The sequence below is a fragment of the Peromyscus leucopus genome, unplaced genomic scaffold, assembly GCF_004664715.2.
Source record: "Peromyscus leucopus breed LL Stock unplaced genomic scaffold, UCI_PerLeu_2.1 scaffold_529, whole genome shotgun sequence".
NCBI lineage: Eukaryota > Metazoa > Chordata > Mammalia > Rodentia > Cricetidae > Peromyscus > Peromyscus leucopus.
This window is the reverse complement of record NW_023505430.1, coordinates 1-20,622: the sequence shown is the minus strand read 5'-3', so window position 1 is coordinate 20,622 and position 20,622 is coordinate 1. Positions and strand designations below refer to the sequence as shown.

At 38.4% G+C, this 20,622-nt stretch overlaps 1 pseudogene; it reads left to right on the top strand.

The window, feature by feature from the left end:
• LOC114701552 overlaps nt 1–17,906 on the top strand; it is a 70,968-nt pseudogene extending 53,062 nt beyond the window's left edge.
• Nucleotides 17,907–20,622: the final 2,716 nt, after the last annotated feature.

Genomic DNA, 20,622 nt, shown 5'->3' with positions numbered 1-20,622 from the left:
ATTTTTTATTTATGCTTTTCTGAAACATTTAAGTAGTAAGCAGTATTAAGTGATATAGCTGATAGAATGAGTACTATATTACTTTGATAGTTAAGAAAAAGATAGATAGTGGTTTTATGTATATGTATACCTATATTATTTATAACTGTTCAGATAATTGAAATTCGCCAAGTGAATACATTTGTGATTAATAAGCATAACACTTATAGCCTTCTAGAAGGTTCCCACGTGCGCTCTTCATTCACTCTCCTTGCAAAGATAACTAACATGTTGACTTAAGTAGGATATAATGTGTAATCTTTTTGTGTGTGGCTCCTTTTTTTCAATATTGTAAGGTCCATCAATGTTGTCACTCATCTCTGAGTAGTATTCCATTGTGTGACTGTAACGCGATTTCTCCCATCTGCTGTATAATAAGCATTTGGATAGTTTCCAGTTTGGTGCTATTCTGAATGATGCTACAGTGCATATTTTTAGTATATGCCTTTTGAAGAACATATGTATGCTTTTTTTACTGGCTGTATGCCTAGCAGAGAATTATAGAACTACACCATATGCATGCTTACATTTTTATAGCTATCCCATCAATGCTGTCAATTGATTGTACCAGTTTACACATCTACTAACGTTGTGTAAGAGTTCATTTTAAGCCCGGCCATGGTGGGCACGCCTTTAATCCCAGCAGGAGGCAGAGGCAGGTGGATCTCTGTGAGTTTGAGGCCAGCCTGGTCTACAGAGAGAGTTCCAGGACAGGCAAGGCTACATAGACCCTGTGTTGAAATAACCCCCCCGAAAAAAAAAAAAGTTAAAGTATGATTATAATTTTAGTAATTTTCTAGTCAACATTGTAATAAGTCATAAGTTTTGGAGAAAAAATTTGCAAGTTGTTATTGTAAACTAAGCTCCATTGGACCCGTTGTCCGTAGTTTCAGCATTCATTTAGTAAATAACACCTCATTTAACATAGTCAAATAATTACAAAAATTCCCTGAGTACTTAATAGGCTAAACGAAAGTCCCAGTAGAAAAAAAAGTTGACTATATTTTAGCTTATATTTTGAAATAGTAGTATAAGAATATCACTGTTAGTTGCTTTGTGTGGGGTAGTAGTGGCACATGCCTTTTCAGAGGCAGGCTGATCTTGGTGAGTTCAAGGTCAGCCTGATCTACAGAAGAAGTTCCAGGATGACCAGAGCTGTTAAACAGAGAAACTCTGTCTCAAAAAACCTTTAAAAAGGCCGGGCGGTGGTGGCGCACGCCTTTAATCCCAGCACTCGGGAGGCAGAGCCAGGCGGATCTCTGTGAGTTCGAGGCCAGCCTGGGCTACCAAGTGAGTCCCAGGAAAGGCGCAAAGCTACACAGAGAAACCCTGTCTTGAAAAATCAAAAAAAAAAACCTTTAAAAAAAAAAAACAGGAAGAAGAAGGAAAGTACAGTTTAATAGGTGGTTAAATAAAACTGTGACAATTAGCAAAAACACCCAATAATATTTCATATTTTATAATTTGAAATTTTGGAATAACAATTTTCTTTCAGGCGATGTGGCAGTGAAAATGTTGAATGTGACAGCACCCACACCTCAACAGTTACAGGCCTTCAAAAATGAAGTAGGAGTACTCAGGTGAGCTTGTAGATTACTGCTTCCCAGTGAATTCACTTCAAGTAGAGAAACAATGTGTCTGTGTACAGTTCGGGTTGAATACTGTTTTCCTGATATGCAGTATCATTTAGTACTGTTTATAGAAGACATATTCCTAGACTGAATTAATGGAAAGAGAAAGTGTCTGATCGTGTATAATGATAGTTCCATTTAGGAAAATAATACTCTAAAAATTCTAAATGTGTCAAAACACATTTAAAATTGTATTAGTCCTGGGATAAGACTTATATAGGGAAGATTCTGGAGTTATAATTTTGTGTGAGAGAAATGCTCAACAAAACTAAGATTTCAATGCAGAGAAGGCTATGTATTCAAGAGGGTACATAGGTCCTCTTACATTGCAGAGAGCAGAACAAGGGAGCTAGTTGTTGAGGGTAGAGGAAAATAGTTTTGCTTTCACATAGAAAGACTTCCTAATATGTTTAGAACCACTTAAACAAAAGCAACCTCTACTTCCTCACTCAATGTATTTAAATATTATGTTTCTCAATAGATTTGTAGGTTGGACTAGATAATTATGGGTTAACCTTATTTTGTTTCTAGTACTTTTTACTGAGAGCATAGTATTGGTAGACTGATTTGGCTCTGTTTAAAGAATTGTTACTCATTGTCACATTTCTTTTTTACAGGAAAACACGACATGTGAATATCCTACTTTTCATGGGCTATTCAACAAAGCCACAACTGGCTATTGTTACCCAGTGGTGTGAGGGCTCCAGCCTGTATCACCATCTCCACATCATTGAGACCAAATTTGAGATGATCAAACTTATAGACATTGCTCGGCAGACTGCACAGGGCATGGAGTAAGTTCAGTTCTGTTAAATCTTCATACCTGACTAAAGGCCCTAATAATACCTCTTGTGGGATACATTTTAAGTTTCTGTGCAAGAATACTAACTAATAACTAGTACTAGCTTATTAAAAACATAATATTTCTCTCCAGGCGATGATGGCGCATGCCTTTAATCCCAGCACTTGGGAGGCAGAGGCAGGGGAATCTCTATGAGTTTGAGACCAGCCTGGTCTACAGAACGAGATCCAGGACAGGCACCAAAACTACACAGAGAAACCCTGTCTTGAAAAAAAAATTAATAATATTTCTCTAGTTCAGTTCTTTAAAGTACACAATGAGTGTAGTATTTGATGAGAACTTTACAGTTGCAAATGATGATTAGCACTCAGTGATTTATGAGAAAAGCAGGACCCCCCTCCAAAAGAAAAAAAAAGCCATTACTAGTTAATGAAAAATATGTGACTATTATCTGTGCTTTCAAATAATTTTCCCTTGCATGCTTGTATTTTCTGCTGCAAAGTAGTCAGTTATTAAAGTTTTAAATGAATATCTATATTCTGATCCTAGTTGAGGACTTGAAGTTGAAACATATATGTCTACTGAATTTTGCTTTATAACTCAAAAGATACATGTTGTAAGATTTATATAGGTTAAAATTAACTGAGGCCAGATATACTGGTGTACTCCTTTAATCCCAGCCCTCAAGAGACAGAGGCAGAGGCAGAGGCAGGCGATCTCTGTGAGTTCAAGGTCAGCCTGGTCTACAGAGTGAGTTTCAGGACAGCCAGGGCTACACAGAGAAACCCTGTCTCGAAGGAAAAAAAAAAAAAAGAACTGGCTCAAAAAGAATTTTTGCATAAAACTCTTTAAGTGGAACTAAAACAGTTGAAAGGTAAAAGTTAGGGCTGCAGATGTAGTTTAGTAGTAGAGCACTTAAGCACCAACCCTAGGGGAAATCCCTAGCACAAAACAAAAGAAAAAAAGAACATTTTAAAAGTAATTAGCTGAGGCCAGGCTTGGTGATACATGCCTTTAATCCCAGCATTGGAGAGGCAGAGGCAGAAGGATCTCTTTGAGTTCCAGAACTAACTAGAGAGACTCTGTCTCAAAAAAAAGCACTTAGCTGAAAACAATAAAATATAAACTTGAAAGCTCTATGAATAGATGAATAGTTTAAAAGTATGTCTTAAGTAGTATGCAAATTGATTCTGCGTGCATGTATTAGTATGTCATTTAATCTTTAAAATATTATAAAGTAGATACTTTAATTTTCCTTTTACAGCTTTTTGTTGGAGGGGTGGGGTTCTAGATAGGGTTTCTCTGTGTAACATCCCTAGCTGTCTTGGAACTCGCTCTATAGACCAGGCTGGCCTCAAACTCACAGAGATCTGCCTGCCCCTGCCTCCAGAGTGTTGGGATTAAAGATGTGATCCACCACTGCCAGCAGAAACAGGCTTTTAAATAATTTCTATAAGTAACCTGTTAGGTCTCATATTTAGCAAAGTAATTTTAACTTAAGATTTCAGGAAAAAAAAAAAAGGTTTCAGACTTTCAGACTAGTTTTCCCATAACCACTTATGCAACCCTTACATTATAAAATTGGAACAAAAGAGTAAAAGTGAATATGTCTTAACACCTACAACTCTTCCCTCAAGATCAGTTACAGGAAATAAGTATGAAGACAGATCTCCAAACCATATCTGATTCCTCAACTTTTTCACTTTCCCTCATTCAAAACTAGGCAGTAACTTACAACAAGCCCGTGTCTAACCAAAATGCTTTATTACTCATAGTGTCTTAGTCACTGTTCTTCTGCTGTGAAGAGACAACTCTTATAAAAGAAAGCATTTAACTAGGGCATTCTTACAGTTCGCAAGACTTGGTCTGATATTCAATAACATCCTTAACTTCTCTACTAGCAAAACAAGCTCAGTCCTTCAACAAAGCAAGAAGTTTAATCTATTCAAATCTAAAAGAGTGTATTTAGGGCCGGGTGGTGGCGCACGCCTTTAATCCCAGCACTCGGGAGGCAGAGCCAGGCGGATCTCTGTGAGTTCGAGGCCAGCCTGGGCTACCAAGTGAGTCCAGGAAAGGCGCAAAGCTACACAGAGAAACCCTGTCTCAAAAACCAAAAAAAAAAAGAAGAAGAAGAAGAGTGTATTTTAAAAAAAGAATTTTTTTTTTTCTGGTTTTTTGAGACAGGGTTTCTCTGTGTAGCTTTGGAGCCTGTCCTGGGACTCACTTTGTAGACCAGGCTGGCCTCGAACTCACACAGATCCACCTCCCTCTGCCTCTGCCTCCTTAGTGCTGGGATTAAAGGTGTATGTCACCACCACTTGGCCAGAGTGTACTTTTTATTACCAGTTTGAAATTAATGAAAAAAAAAAAAAAAACAGTACCTTTTTCCATTTCTTTTTTTTCCTTCCAATTGAGATGGTAATTTGCATCTGCTCAAATGTACCAATATATTCTAGTTTCTAAAGTCTTTGACAGATTAAAAAACTCTTAGTAAAATTACTAGTTAGGTTTTAGGTTAAAGTGACAGATTTTTTTTTTTCTGTCTCTTCAATCCCATTAAAACTACAGTAAGCAGAGCCAGGAGGATCTCTGTGAGTTCGAGGCCAGCCTGGGCTACCAAGTGAGTCCCAGGAAAGGCGCAAAGCTACACAGAGAAACCCTGTCTCGAAAAACCAAAAAAAAAAGAAAAAAAAAAAAAAAAAAAACTACAGTAAGGTAGCCAGGCAGTAGTAGCACACGCCTTTAATCCCAGCACTCAGGAGGCACAGCCAGGCCTGGTCTCCAAAGCGAGTTCCAGGAAAGGCACAAAGCTATACAGAGAAACCCTGTCTCGAAAAACAAAAAACAAAACAAAAAAAAAAAAAAAAAAAAAAACTACAGTAAGGAAATATTTTCATAAAATCTAAACTAAAAAGGCAGACAGAGAAAGAAGACAGTAGTCACATTTTTGAAAGTTGGAAAGCAAGTGGAGAACTGATGATGGGCTTTAGAAGAAAGCAAAAAGACTAAATCATTAATTGCCAATGAAAAGCATCATGTTTACATCACAGAACGTTCAAAAGTATACAGAAATTGGTTTCAGAAATTGTCGGTTCCTGCACTGGGGAAGCTATTTTGTGAATCCCTCTCCTAGCCAGTGCCACTGAGCAACTGGCAGAAAGACTCGGAAACGCCCATCTCTGGCTGGGGAATTCTGCTGTGTCTAGGACTTGGACATCTTTCCAAAACAGTGGGACTGGGTGGCTGGGTACTTACCAGATGATGGTCAACTGTGCTGCCCAGTGCACACAGTTTTGTGGGGAGGAGGGCAGTGTTAGGAATTAGACCTAGGGCTAATCCCTAGAACAAGTGTTCTGCCTGTTCTCTCTTTGATTCCCAGATATTAGTAGCCAAACCTGACTCTTCCTACAAGTCCTAAAAGCCTTCTCTAGGAAATCTCACCAGACCAGGAGGAAAGAGTGTCACTGTACAATTGACAAACAATAAATCAGACAATTTACTAGTCTCCCATTTAGTCTGAATAAGACAAATTGTCTCTCAGTCACCAGACATTAGAGAAGAAGTCTGATAGAAATGAAAGGTCAAAACATACCAGGGTGGGGTGCACTGGGAAAACCAGATCCATGAAAGGCGAGGTTACCACTCTCACCAAGAGAAAAGTGTATTCGTTTCCTAGGGGAGATTAAGAAACAAAAAGACTATTTCATTAAAAAGATGCTTTCTGCTGGGCGGTGGTGAGGCTTACCTTTAATCTCAGCACTCAGGAGGCAGAGCCAGGTTAATCTCTGTGAGTTCAAGGCCAGCCTCAGAGTGAGTTCCAGGAAAGGCTCCAAAAGCTACACAGAGAAACCTTGTCTCAAAAAGCAAAACAAAACAAAAACAAGATGCTTTCTAAAAAAAATTTGTAGCCAGGCATGGTGGCATGTGTCTATGACCCCAACACTTGGGAGACAGGCAGGAGGATTGTCTAGTCTACACAGCATGTTCCAGGCCAGTCAAAGCAATGTTCTGCCTAAAAATCATTACCATTGAATATCAAAATGTTTAAGTGTTGCTAATGTAGTACATTGGAAATTGTATCCTTTTCATTTATTTTAACCTTTTTAAATGTTAATTTAAAAATTCACAAGGAGTTATATAATTTGTTAGAATTCATTTGAGTTGTCTTCAGCAAAAGAAGTTTAAACCTACCGGGCAGTGGTGGCACATGCCTTTAATCCCAGCACTTGGGAGGCAAAGACAGGCAGATCTCTGTGAGTTCAAGGCCAGCCTGGTCTACAGAGTAAGTGCCAGGACTATGCAGTGAAACCTTGTCTCAAAAAACAAAACAAAAAAAAAAATTTTAAACTATTATACAATTTTGCTGATTGTAATGGCATACATAGCCTGTAACCCCTGGCACTTGGGAGCTGGAGGCAGGAAGTTCAGAGTCCAAACCAGCTGTAATATGTGAGAACTTGCCCAAAACAGCAACAACAGGCTATCTGGTTCAATATTAGTTTGTCTGTTGTTATATTGCATAGTTCAGAAAAGGAGATGCTAAGATAATTTTTTAACAAACTGAGTTGCATAAATTTATATAAGTAGTTCAAACAATACCAGTTTGTATAAGTAACTATTCCCCCTATTCTGTCATCAACCCACTAAAGTATCTATCATATTGGGTATTTGGAGTTTTGTTTTTGCTTTTTTGAAATAGGGTTTTACTATGTAGCCCTGGCTGGCTTGGAATTCACTGTGTAGACCAGATAGGCTCAAACTTACAAATTCCTCCTGCCTCTCTGCTTCACTAGAATGGGGATTAAAGGCATGCAATACAACATACACGGCCCATATTTTGATTTGTTTAAGTGTTGTATATATATATTCAGTTTTTTTTTTTTTTTGGTTTTTCGAGACAGAGTTTCTCTGTGTGGCTTTGTGCCTTTCCTGGAGCTCACTTGGTAGCCCAGGCTGGCCTTGAACTCACAGAGATCCGCCTGCCTCTGCCTCCCAAGTGCTGGGATTAAAGGCGTGCGCCACCACGCCCGGCTATATATTCAGTTTTACAGTGTGAAAAAAAATCAATTTAAGATCAGTTCTGTACCCCTCCAGCTATTTCTTTTCATTTGTACTTAAGACTCTTTTTTTTTTTTTTTTTTTTTTTTTTTGGTTTTTCGAGACAGGGTTTCTCTGCATAGCTTTGCGCCTTTCCTGGAGCTCACTTGGTAGCCCAGGCTGGCCTCGAACTCACAGAGATCCGCCTGGCTCTGCCTCCCGAGTGCTGGGATTAAAGGCGTGCGCCACCACCGCCCAGCTGTACTTAAGACTCTTATATCAACTGTCTGCTCAACATGTCCGCTTGATTGTCTAATGAGATCTCGAGTTTATATATCTAAAACTCAGCTGCTGATCTCTCTAACCTGTCTTCAGCACTGTGCTTGCAGCTGCTTATCTCAGACATTATACAGTATTCCTTGAGTCCTCTCTTTTTTTTTCCCACCACAAACCAATCTGTTACCAACATTGTATCTGGGTTTTGATACTGTGTTATGAGACAGGGTTTCTCTGTATAGTCCTGGCTGTCCTGGGACTCACTCTGTAGACCAGGGTGTGCACCACCACACCCAGCACTCAGTGGGTCTATTTTTAAAGAATACCCAGAGCCTTATAACTTCTTGTCACTTATTTAGGTCATCTTCCTATTCAAGCTCCCATCAGCATACCTGAATTATCTATCTCCCAGCTTCCACACTTGAGTACCTCAATTTAGTTTCAACACAGCAGCATATTTGGCCCTGTTAAAACAGATAGGGTTGGGGCTAGGGAGATGGCTCAGTTGTTAAGAGCACTGGTTGCTTTTCCAGAGGTCCTGAGTCCAATTCCCAGCAACTACATGGTGGCTCACAACCATCTATAATGAAATCTGGTGCTCTCTTCTGGCTTGCAGGCATGCATGCAAACAGAATAGTGTATACATAATAAATAAATAAATCTTAAAAAAAAAAAAAAAGCTAGATTGTGCCGGGCGGTGGTGGTGCACCTTTAATCCCAGAACTGGGAGGCAGAGGCAGGTAGAACTCTGTGTGTTCGAGGCCAGCCTGGGCTACAGAGTGAGTTCCAGGAAAGGCGCAAAGCTACACAGAGAAACCCTGTCTCAGGGAAAGAAAAAAAAAAAAAGCTAGAGTGTAGCTGCATGATAGTGGTTCATGCCTTTAATGCCAGCACTTGGGAGGCAGAGCCAGGCCTGGTCTACAAAGTGAGTTCCAGGACAGCCATGGCTACACAGTGAAACCCTATCTTGAAAAACCAAAAAAAAAAAAAAAAAGGAAAGAAAGAAAGAAAGAAAAAAAAAGAGAAAGTTAAGTTAGATTATAAAATGTTCCTGGGGTAATTAACACAAATGGAGTTTAAACCCAAATCTGAGTGCTCAGAACCTCTCCTTCTCCCGTGTCCCTTCAGTCATTTCACTTCTACTCTTTAGTTTTCTTCTCTGCATGGATAGAATTGCTGTCCCTTCGCCTGCCTCACAAAGAAGCATAAAGTCTGGTTATACAACCAGACTATATAAAAAAATATTCTGAGAATGTCAAGATATCTCACGTGTATAAAAGGTAGTAATAATCCTCCGTTTTCTTGTAAAAATGTGTCGTTTTTACTTGTACATTTAGGTCCTTGGTCCACTTGAGATGACTGTGTCTGAAGTAGCAGTTGAGGCTCTTTTCTTTTCCCTATGTGCATTCCTCCCAGTTGTCCAGCAGTCCTTGTTGAACAGACCATCCTTTCCTCCATTTAGTTACTTTGTTTTTGTAAGTAAGTGTTATGCCTCTGCTTTTAGGTTTCAGCTTGTAGGTGTTTGATACGGGTTATAAAAATGAAACAATAGTATGCTTTTTGCTTTCCCACCAATACTATGAAATTCTTTGTTTATTTACATATCCATTCTGTTCAGGCCAGTCTTCTACTTAGTAGAAGTGATTCAAGTATTTTCTAAAGGAAATACATACTTACTACCTTCTCTACTGCATGTCCCAACTAGGAAATGAAAGAAATCCAAAAGTATCATATTGGCGTATTACAAGACCCAGTATCACTAAGTTCTTAATTCTTCCCAAGGTGATCTCTCGCTGCAACACGATGCATGCTAGGCACAATAGGAGCAGACATGAGTTTAGAAATTGGCAGACTGATCTGGCCATTTATATGGAATTGCAGTGGCTAAATATTTATAGTCCAGATACTTAAAGGCAGTTGTGGTGTAGTACACACTTAGAATCACAGACCTGGGCAGTGTGGTGCCCACCTTTAATACCAGCACTCGGGAGGCAGAGGCAGGTGGATCTCTGTGAGTTCAAGGCCAGCCTGGACTACAGATTGAGTTCCAGGAAAGGCGTAAAGCTACACAGAGAAACCCTGTCTCGAAAAACCAAAAATAATAATAATAATAATAATAATAATCACAGACCTTCAGAAGTGAAATTGGGGTCAGTAGGTCAAGGTCTTCTGTGGTTATATAATGAGTTCAAAGCCAGCCTGAGCTACCTGATTCTCTATTTCAGGAAGGAATTTTAAAAGATAGAAATGAGAAAACAAATGATTTGGGGGGAAGAAGAAATAGACAATTTGTGGGGAAAATAACAAAATTGGACTTTAGTGGGAGATTTCAAATATTACTATAAGACTATAGTAATCAAGACAGTGTGGTATTTGTATATATATATATATATATATATATATATATATATATATATATATATAATTGTGGAATAGGAAGCTTAGATATAGATCCAATATACATATTTTCATTTGATTTTTTTTTTTTTAACCAAGGTGTTGATGCAATTCATGAAGACAGTTCTTCAACAAATGTTCCTATAACCGGGAGACATTCATATAGAAAAACTAAACCATTATCTGTTAGATGGCACAAAACAAACATTTATTTGAAGTAGGTCAAAGACAAAATCTAATATTTCAAGTAACAACAGAGAAAACCCTTGTAGTATAAAGATAAGCAGTGATTTCTTACAACACAAAGGTAAAGGAAAGAAAGAAATGGCTTGAAATACATCAAAACTTAAAATTAGTTTTCCTCCAGAGACAGTATTATGAAAATGAAAATATGTCTGGACATATATCACTCATTAGTAGGGCACTACCTAGCCTGTGTGAGACCCTCTGTTCAGTATGGCAGAAGAAGATAGATGAACAAAAGAAAATGAAGACAAATTACAGTCTTGGAGAAAATGTTTGAAAATATATCTGATAAAAAGTCTTCAAAGCGGCTGGAGAGATGGCTCAGAGGTTAAGAGCACTGACAGCTCTTCAATAGGTTCTGAGTTCAATTCCCAGCAACCACATGGTGGCTCACAACTATCTATAATGAGATCTGGTGCCCTCTTCTGTCGTTCAGGAATATATGCAGACTGTATATGTAATAAGTGAATCTTAAAAATAAATAAAATAAATCTTTTTTTTAAAAGTCTTCAAGGTGCATAAAGAACTGTTAAATTCAATAATGAAGCATAGGGACTGGAGAGATGGCCCAACACTTAAGAGCACTGGCTGTTCTTCCAGAGGACTCAGGTTTAGTTCTAAGCACCAATATCCAGCTGTTAACTCTAGTCCAGGGTATCGGAATCCCTCTTCTGGCTTCCGCAGACACCAGGCATGCATGTGGTGTGCAGACATCCTTGCAGGCAAAACACCTATACACAAGACTACCCTGACATGATGTCACCACTGTCACATCTGTCGGTTGAGACAGCTGCCAATCTCCAGAGAGCTAGGATGTCAGAGGAGAGAGTCTCCTTTCCTGCTTGAAGTCTGAGGATCATTTGTGGAATTATGCACAGTTCAGGAAAGACCGCTTTAAAATCACCTATCTTATTTGCCAGGTCTGAAGTTTTAGTAATAATTAAAAAATACAAGAAACTAACAAACTTAGATGAGCCACTAAGACCTTTCCCAAATAGACTAATTGATTAAACTGGTTTGTCAACCAGGTGATTTTTAGTATTTTAATTTCTGGAAAGCATTTGATTGGTGTCTTTCATGGTATTCTTGAAGAAATGAAACACAAGCAGCTAAATTTAATTGGTGTTAAAACTAGACGGATGATTGTGTACCTGAGGATCGCAAGCTAGAAGATTTCTGACTTCATTCCTTTGAAAATGATGAGCCTTTTGACATCTTATCTTTATTATTTGTAGTGTGTATAGGTACTTTGTCTTCATGTATATATGTAAGTGTAATGCATGTGTACAGTGCCCACAGGGGCCGGAGAGGGTGTTGGATCCTCTGGAACTAGAGCCACAGATGCTTATGAGCCTCCAGATGGGTGCTGGGAATCAAATCCAAGTCCTCTGAAAGATAAGCCAGTGCTTTTAACCACTGAACCCTCTCTTCAGCCCCTAGGATGAGCCTTCCTAAAAGTAACTGAGGGCTGGAGAGATGGCTCAGAGGTTAAGAGCACTGGCTGCTCTTCCAGAGGTCCTGAGTTCAATTCCCAGCAACCACATGGTGACTCACAACCATCAATAGTGAGATCTGGTGCCCTCTTCTGATACACAGGCATGCCGTATACAAAATAAATAAATTAATTTAAAAAAAAAAAACTTCAAAAGTAACTGAGAGCCAAGTCTGGCAACTCATTCCTGTATTCTCAGCACTAAGAATATTGAGACAGGAGAATCACCACGGGTTTGAGATCAACCTGAACTACATACTAAGTTCCTGGCCAGCCTGGGCTAATGGGTGAGACCCATTAAAAAAATAAAAATAAAAAAGGAGCTAACATAGAAGTTACTAGAATTCTGATCTTTAAAGCTTTACTTTTAACACCTAGCATGATAGTGCACATCTGTAATCTCAGCACTCCAGAGATGAGGCAGGAGAATTGTTTTAAAAGTTCAAGGCCAGCTTAGGAAGCAAAATCATGACTCAGAATATAAGTAAAAACCGTCAGGTGAAATTTGTTTGGTTTGGGAATCGGATTTGTTTTGGATTAAGATTTGTTTTGGATGTTTTTGTTGTTGCTGCTGTGTGTTTTGAAACTGTTTTCATACTGTACCACAGACTGAACCATATGTATGTATGTATATATGTATGTATGTATGTACGTATGTATGTATATATACGTATACACACATACACATACACACACACACACACACACACACACACACACACACACAAGAGCGCCTGCCTAGGTTGGCCGTGAAGTTAGAGTGATCTTACTTCCTCAGCCTTTCAAGTGCTGGGATTACAGAGACATGAACCACCATGTTAACTGAAAATGAAATCTAGTAAGCTAAAAATTTAAACCATATCTAAAAACAAAATCCTTCTAACTACGAAGAAGAGAATATACACATATGGGATCAAGGAAGTATTTTTATAAAAGTAATTCAAGAAAAATTATCGTAGGGTTGTAATTAATATAGTCTTATAGGATTCCTAGAATTAGTAGGCTCTTGATTATAAATTCTATGCCCACCACAAGGGAGATAAAGATGAGAATCTCAACCTAATTTGTGTTGGTCAGATCAAGTCTGAAGCATATTAATTTGGTGCATCATCTTATGCTCTTCAAAGAATGTTGGAAAGGTCAGTCTTGTGTAAGATTTTGAAAGATGTAGAACAAAGACAGAATGTATCAAGTGCTTTTGTAGCTGTATGAGTAGATTCTGTCAACACACACTTTTAGCCAAGCAAAGAAACTGGCAAAAGAATCCTGCCAAGAGAGTATGGTACTTAAATGATAGCATGTTTGTTCCTTCCTGGTGCTGCAAACAACACACACACACACACACACACACACACACACACACACACACACACACAATTGTAATGCTCTCCTAACATATTAAAAAAGTAGAAAGTTTTCACCAAGATTGTTCAGTGGGTAAAGGCATGTGCTGCCAAGCCTGACCTGAGTTCAATGCTCAGTACCAACATAGTGGAAGAAGAGAACTGACGCCCATAAGCTGACCTCTGACCTCCATACATACAATGGTGGGCACACATACACAAACACTAAATTAAATAAATGTTTTAGAAGGTAGGAAGGAAATCCATTGTAATTATCCTAAATAATTGATACACTTCTGTATCGTGTCAGATTATAGCTTATTTAGTATGGTTCCCTTTCTTACTCCAGCCAACTATGTACTTATTGATATCTTCCATTATAATTAGTTCAAGCTTAGTAAACTATGTTTTAGAGGTAATTTGTGTAGAATTATTTAGTGCAGTAATTACATTGAAATATTGTATGGTGTAGATTTTGAGTGTGATACTCACCCCATTTTTCTAGCTGGGCAAATAGAGTTTCTTTTCCTTCCAGCCTTCCATTATACAGAGGTGTTCTACTCTTTTGCAACTTTGTTTACAGAAAGAAAATACTAGGTTAAAATTAGGAAAGCAGTTTGTACTATAAAGAATTACGCAATCAACCTGAAGAAGCTGTTATAACTTTGGGCTCTGCTAGGTTTACCCTAGCTAGCTAGCTTTTAGTAACCAGGATGTCACTAGTTAGCAATCTTGACTAATATCTACTGAGTTCCTGGCCCTAAATTTCTTCTCTTCAACCCTTCAGTTAAATTTTATATACTTTACTCTTGCTGTGATTCCTTCAATCAGATTTCTGGAACTGATCAATGCTATCCATCAGGGACACCTTTTCCTTTCCTTCTCTTCATCATGTCTCCATATTTTTTGTATGAAACTCCCATTATCATTGGGGTTGTTGGGACCTATGACCCCTCAACCCCTCCATGACAGGATGCTGGGATGGATCAAGTCCCATGCAGATGATGTGCAGATAATCAGCCAGGCCGCGCCCTGAGGTCAGTGTCCACACCAGTCTCTAGACTGTCCATTCTTTTTGCCCTTTCTTGGTGGAGAGGCCAGCAATGTCTGTCCTGTTCATGGTTGAACACCAGCAGTCATTCTCAGCACTTTGACCAGTTGAGTCTCAGTTAGTCACCACTGGTCACTACATGGTGATCAAAGCAGACAGTGACAGTCCTCTTTGGCCATAAGCAATTATTCAGAAAAACAATTGAATGAGTACATCATGTCCATTTAGACATTTAACAACAGCAATAGCTTCTTGATTAGAAGGCCGATGCTTTTGCTAGGCATAGTGGCTTGAGTCTGTAATTCCAGCCCTTGGAAAGTGGAGGCAAAATTGCTGTGAGTTCAAGGCCAACTTGAAGTGAAGAGTAAAACCCTGCCTCAAAAGGGGGGAATGTATTGGCTTCCATATTTTTTTAAGTCGTTCACTCCATACCAGCACTCTCATTACCCTACCTCCCTTTTTTTCCTCATTTATTCAAAATCTTGCCATTCTAAATAGCTCTTTCCTGGGATGAGTTTATCTTCACCTGTTCTTATCTTTCTCTGCCATTGCAAAAGTTATAAAATAGGGCTAGCAAGATGGCAATTAAGAGTACTTTGCTGCTCCTCCAGAGAACCCTGGTTCAGTTCCCAAAACCCACATTGGGCAGCTCATAACTGCCTGTAAGTATAGTGCCAGGGAATCCAGCACCCTCTTTTGGCCTCACAGGCACCTGCACAGGTGTGGCTGGCAGACAGAAATACATACATACATATAAATAAGAAAATAAACCTTTAAGTGTTTAAAGCAGATGAAATCTATAACTGACCTCTTCATTTCTTTTGCTATAAGAGTAGTGATAATGATGTAGCAGAAGCCTAGAGCCAGAGTCATGACAAGATCATTTTAGTTTGTAATAGTGTTGTGAAGAAGATAGCATGAAGTGAAAGAGGAATGGAGGAAAAGGGGTTACTTTGGATAAAGTAATTTAAAATGAAATTTTTGTTCAAAAAATAGTTCCAAATCTTGATGTCTGTCTGGGAAAATGAGGACATTTAATAAACATAAGAAGGTACAAACAGCTGGGCGGTGGTGGCGCACGCCTTTAATCCCAGCACTCAGGAGGCAGAGGCAGGGGGATCTCTGTGAGTTCGAAGCCAGCCTGGGCTACAGAGTGAGTTCCAGGAAAGGAGCAAAGCTACACAGAGAAATCCTGTCGGCAAGGGGGGGGGGGGGTGTTGTTGGTGTGTGTGTGTGTGTGTGTGTGTGTGTGTGTGTGTGTGCGCAAACAGTCTGAACTATTTATAAATCTGTTTTTAATAGTGCTCATGGTACGACTTTGATTTTATATTCTGATTTTAAGTCAGAACTTACTTAATGTGGTCACTGTTAGGTTTCAGAAGTCCTTTATATCTGTTTTCTCCGGTAATAAGACAGATAACTTGCATCTATTGTGGTTGATTTGACAGGCATGTATTCAATGCTTCCCACCTGCCAGTTCCTGTTCTATGCATTGGAAATAAATAGAAATCTAAAACTAAAGTAGTTTTTAAGGATAATTTAGGATAACTAAGGATAAGTGACCTATCATTGACTTTAAAATAATATGTTGGTGGGCATCGTGGCGCAAGCCTTTAGTCTCAGCACTTGGGAGGCAGAGGCAGCAGATCTCTGTGAGTTCAAGGCCAGACTGGTCTATGTAGTGAGTTCCAGGACTACATAGTGAGACCCTGTCTCTAAAAGGCAATAGTAATAATAATAGCAACAACAACAATATGATGTGGTTATTATGAAAAAATTTCCTCCTTACTGGCATTAATGTTTTACAAATATATCATGCCTCCTTTAAAATTAATTGTCTTTACCAAACTTTCCTAGTCTAGTGGAATTTGCATTCTAAATGGAAAGCAAGCATAGGCACATGAAAAACAAAGCAAAACAAAGATCAAGCTGTTGGATTACTTACTACCTAAGTGAACAGTGAAAGATCACTTTCCATTGGGTTCTTTGTTAGAAAATAAGAATGTTCATCTTAGAGTATGAAGAGGTGGAAAAATAGAATGGTGCTAAGTTGGGGACAAGTACAGAAGGGAAACATTGAAAGAGATGGGATTAAATATCAAGGACATGGATAAGTAGGCTTGACTGAGTGAAAGGTTTGTATTTGTAACTAGTGAAAGATAAAGCAGTCCTCATATGCACCAGGATTTGGGCTGTATATAATAATGGTATGTTTTTATAATCCTCAATTTACCATCATTATTATGTAAAGAGGTTATCACAATATAGCAATTTCAGTTGTATCATTATTCTAAGTCTTTACATCCCTAAATATGTTCTGTAGATTTTGAGGCCAGAGTCCTACTCAGAGTCTTACTCAGGTTAAATGATGTTTTGTTTTTCAGTTACTTACACGCCAAGTCAATCATCCACAGAGACCTCAAGAGTAATAGTATCCTTCCTGAAACTGGTCTGCGAAGTCTGAAAGCATCCTGACTTTTTCTTCTGCATTTTGTCTTCATGTTATGTAAAAACAGTTCCATGCTAAGTGTAATATGCTGTAAAGAAAATGAGTCAGTTTGCATGAGAGTATAGTAGAGCAGAATTCAACCTGATCACATTTCTGTATGACTGGGCCCTGTAGGAAAAGTCTTTATTACAGTAGAGCTTTTTATCTTGCTTGCTTTCATTTTATGTGCCCTAGAAAGTAAATATTTTATGGCTACTGCTTTAATTCATCTAATATTGCTGAGCAGTAACTGAGATATGAAACTGAAGGTTCAAAATTATGTGACAGTGACATGAGGAAAACAATTTTTCTTTTTTTTCTCTGAGTCCAGACAGATCCTTTCTGATATCATTCTTATTCTAATAAAGAACCTGTGTAGGTTTCCCAGATGTGTTAAAGGATATCTGGACCAACTCAAATTAGAAAGTTTCCACATATCCCATAGGCTTAGAAAAATACCTTAGCTGGGCGGTGGTGGCGCACGCCTTTAATCCCAGCACTCGGGAGGCAGAGCCAGGCGGATCTCTGTGAGTTCGAGGCCAGCCTGGTCTACAGAGTGAGTTCCAGGAAAGGGGCAAAGCTACACAGAGAAACCCTGTCTCGAAAAACCAAGCCAAACAAACAAAAAATAAACACCTTAACCTTATGCTCACATATTTCTAGCCCAAGAAATCTTAAAAGCAGGTCATAAAAGCCGAAGAGAATTAATTCTTGTTTAAAGAATGTTTGTTGACTTTAGGGGGAAATATGAATTACTATATTTTAAAAAGAAAATCTTACTACAGAGTTAAAGAAACTAGCACCTTTACCTGAAATCATCAAAACACTTTCTCTAGTATGAAAATGAGATCTATTTTTTTTTTTCCTTTACTTACTACACCTCAGATATATTTCTTCATGAAGACCTCACGGTAAAAATAGGTGATTTTGGTCTAGCCACAGTGAAATCTCGATGGAGTGGGTCCCATCAGTTTGAACAGTTGTCTGGATCTATCTTGTGGATGGTAAGAATTGAGGCTATTTCTCAATTGATCACATTCTTTAATCCTAAACTAGTGACTAGTTAGCAGAAAGTCACTGAAGGTCTTCACTACAGTATTTTTACAGTTCCACTACTCACAAGAATCAGTATAGAAGCCAGGCATAGTGGCGCACGCCTTTAATCCTAGCCCTCGGAAGGCAGAGGCAGTTGGTATCTGTGAGTTTGAGGCCAGTCTGGTGTACACAGTTCCAGGATAGCCAAAACTACCTAGTGAAACTTTGTCTCAAAAAACAAAAACAAACAAAAGAATCAATATTCTTATTTTTTATGTAGTCTTTAACTTTTTTCTTGTCTTTAAAAAAATTACTGCAAAATTAGTGTCAGTATATTTCAGACATAATACATATATGTTATAAAATGTTTAAATGTTATTGAAAATACTTGGTAGGATTTGGTGGTGCATGCCTTTAGTCCCAGTGCTCAGGAGGTAGAGGCAGGTGGATCTCTGTGAGTTCCAGGCTAGCCAGAGTTAGGTGAGACCCTGTCTAAAAATAAAAATTTTTTAAAAAGAAAGAAAACAACAACTTTATGTTCAAATGGTCTGTATACCCTGCTCTTTTTTTTTTTTTTTTTTTTTTTTTTTTTTTTTTTTTAAGGTTTGCAGTTGAAGACATGTCTTAAGAGACGTATTCTTTCTTAACAGAAAGGCTGTTTCACACTTGTATTTGAGCCTATATTGGAAATAGACCTTCTTCACACTAGAAAGAACTTTATAATTATGGGGCAGTTGGAAGAGGAAAGACAAAAGAAAAAGACGGGGATATTTTTAGTGAGCTTTGTGCTGTCTGCTAAAGTCTGTCTCTCCTTGTTTCTGCTTTGTAGAAAGAGGTTCTAACAGTTGGGGTCCCAGTTAGTGCAGCAGGCTGTTGAAGAGTCATTTCAAGGAACACTGCTGTGAACCCACAGTGGTTCCTGTGACCTTTCCAAAGGTCTTTCCTTTGTGAAACCACTTTTTCCTCCTTTCCAGCAATCCAAATGACACACTGCAGCTGACTGAATGTAGGAGCACATAGGCGATTCCAGCTGACTGCTGTTACGCCAGACCCATGAGAGAGCGTTGTCGCTCTCCTGTCACTCAACTTTGTTTTTTGAAAATAGAGTTAGTTTTCATTGAAAGCAGGTATTCTCTGCTAATATCTCCCAATTGATTTAATATTTAAGTGAATTAGTAAATAATTTAATAGTCAGTTGAGTTTTTAATATCTTAAATATTCCCAGAGGTGGTCCACACAGACAAACATTCTATAGGATCTTTGATAATATTTGAATAAAAGCAATCCTGAGTCCAAAGAATTTTGAAATATAAGCTCTAAGTGGAATACAGGTGTTCTAAACATTTTTGTGTAGTTTTAATCTTTAAGCAAATTAATCTGCTCTAATATTTTTGGGTCAACTTATTAGAAACAGAAAAATCAGGAGAGCTTTCAAAGCCGTATTTGCCTAAATTCCCAGAACACTATGTAGCAGTCTCCTCCAAAGCCGTGGCCTGAGTTTGTCTAGTCGGCCCAGGGTTCAGTTGAGTGTGCTTTCTTGGGTGAGTGATGAAGACAGCGCAAGTGGCCGAGTGGAAGAGGCAGGAGAGCTGTGCTCTGGCCACTAACTTCCTTGAGTCTTTTCATTGGAAATGTGAGGTCAGAGTAGTCATGACAAGATCCTTTCTTAGATTCCGTATTACAGTTAGCTAAGTTTCTTTTTAAAATTCCTTGATATATATTTAACTTTTAATTTATTAGAAGAGACTATTTGATGGTTGTATTCTGGCTTTCAGGCACCTTTAAGGCACATACTTCTAACAAAGATGGCAGTGTGTCCCAAGAGGATGGAGAAGGGGCTTTTTGCTTCTGAAATTATAGAAGCAAAAATTTAAAACAGATCACTCACATACTTCAACAGTGTATTTATTTTAACAATACAAGAGTTGGTCTAGGTCCAGTCTCTAGGTTTGTTCGTTTTCAAAAGCCCTAGTTTATATAGTTAGTAGAATATTATAAAGTTGTTTATATTTGTGATTACTTTTTTGTTGATAACCCTGGATCAGTGAGTTCATCTTTTATTCTACCTTGCTGAATTTTAAAAGACCAAGATTAGTCAGCAGTGCACTTCATTGTTGAATAAAATCTTTCCAATTGGTATCTGCCTTCAGAAAAAAATGTGACAAGCTGGAGAGATTGCTCAGTCATTAAGAGCTCTTTCTGGCTGTTCTTTCAGATGACTTCAGTTTAATTCCAGCACCCACATGGCAACTCACACCTGTCTGTAAACTCCAGTTCAAGGGCATCTGATGCCTTCTTCTGACCTCCACAGTGCACAGACAGACATATACAGGCAGAACACTCATGCACATGACAATTAAATAGGCTGGGTGTGGTGGCATGCACCTGTAATCCCAGAGGCAGAGGGATCTCTGTGAGTTCCACAGCTAGAGCTACATAGTGAAACCCTGTCTCAAAATAAATAAATAAGTAAATAATTTGGGGGTGTGTAGAATATCCACAGCCTGAAATAATAATTTGGTCATAAACCAGGTTATGTGGTCCTCTGAATTATTTACAGTAGTCTTTTATTTATATCTTAGAAGAGAGAAATTTATATAAAAATTTTTGTAAATTAAAAAATTGAAGATTATCACACATTTCTTCTAAATAGATGACATTCAACTTTTCATCAAGTCATCTACCAGCAGTGAAAGAAAACTAGATTTTAAAAGACAGTTCTCAATTGATCTCAACTCTGCCCGCCAAAAAGACTATTTTGTTTGTTTTATCTCACTTGTGTGGG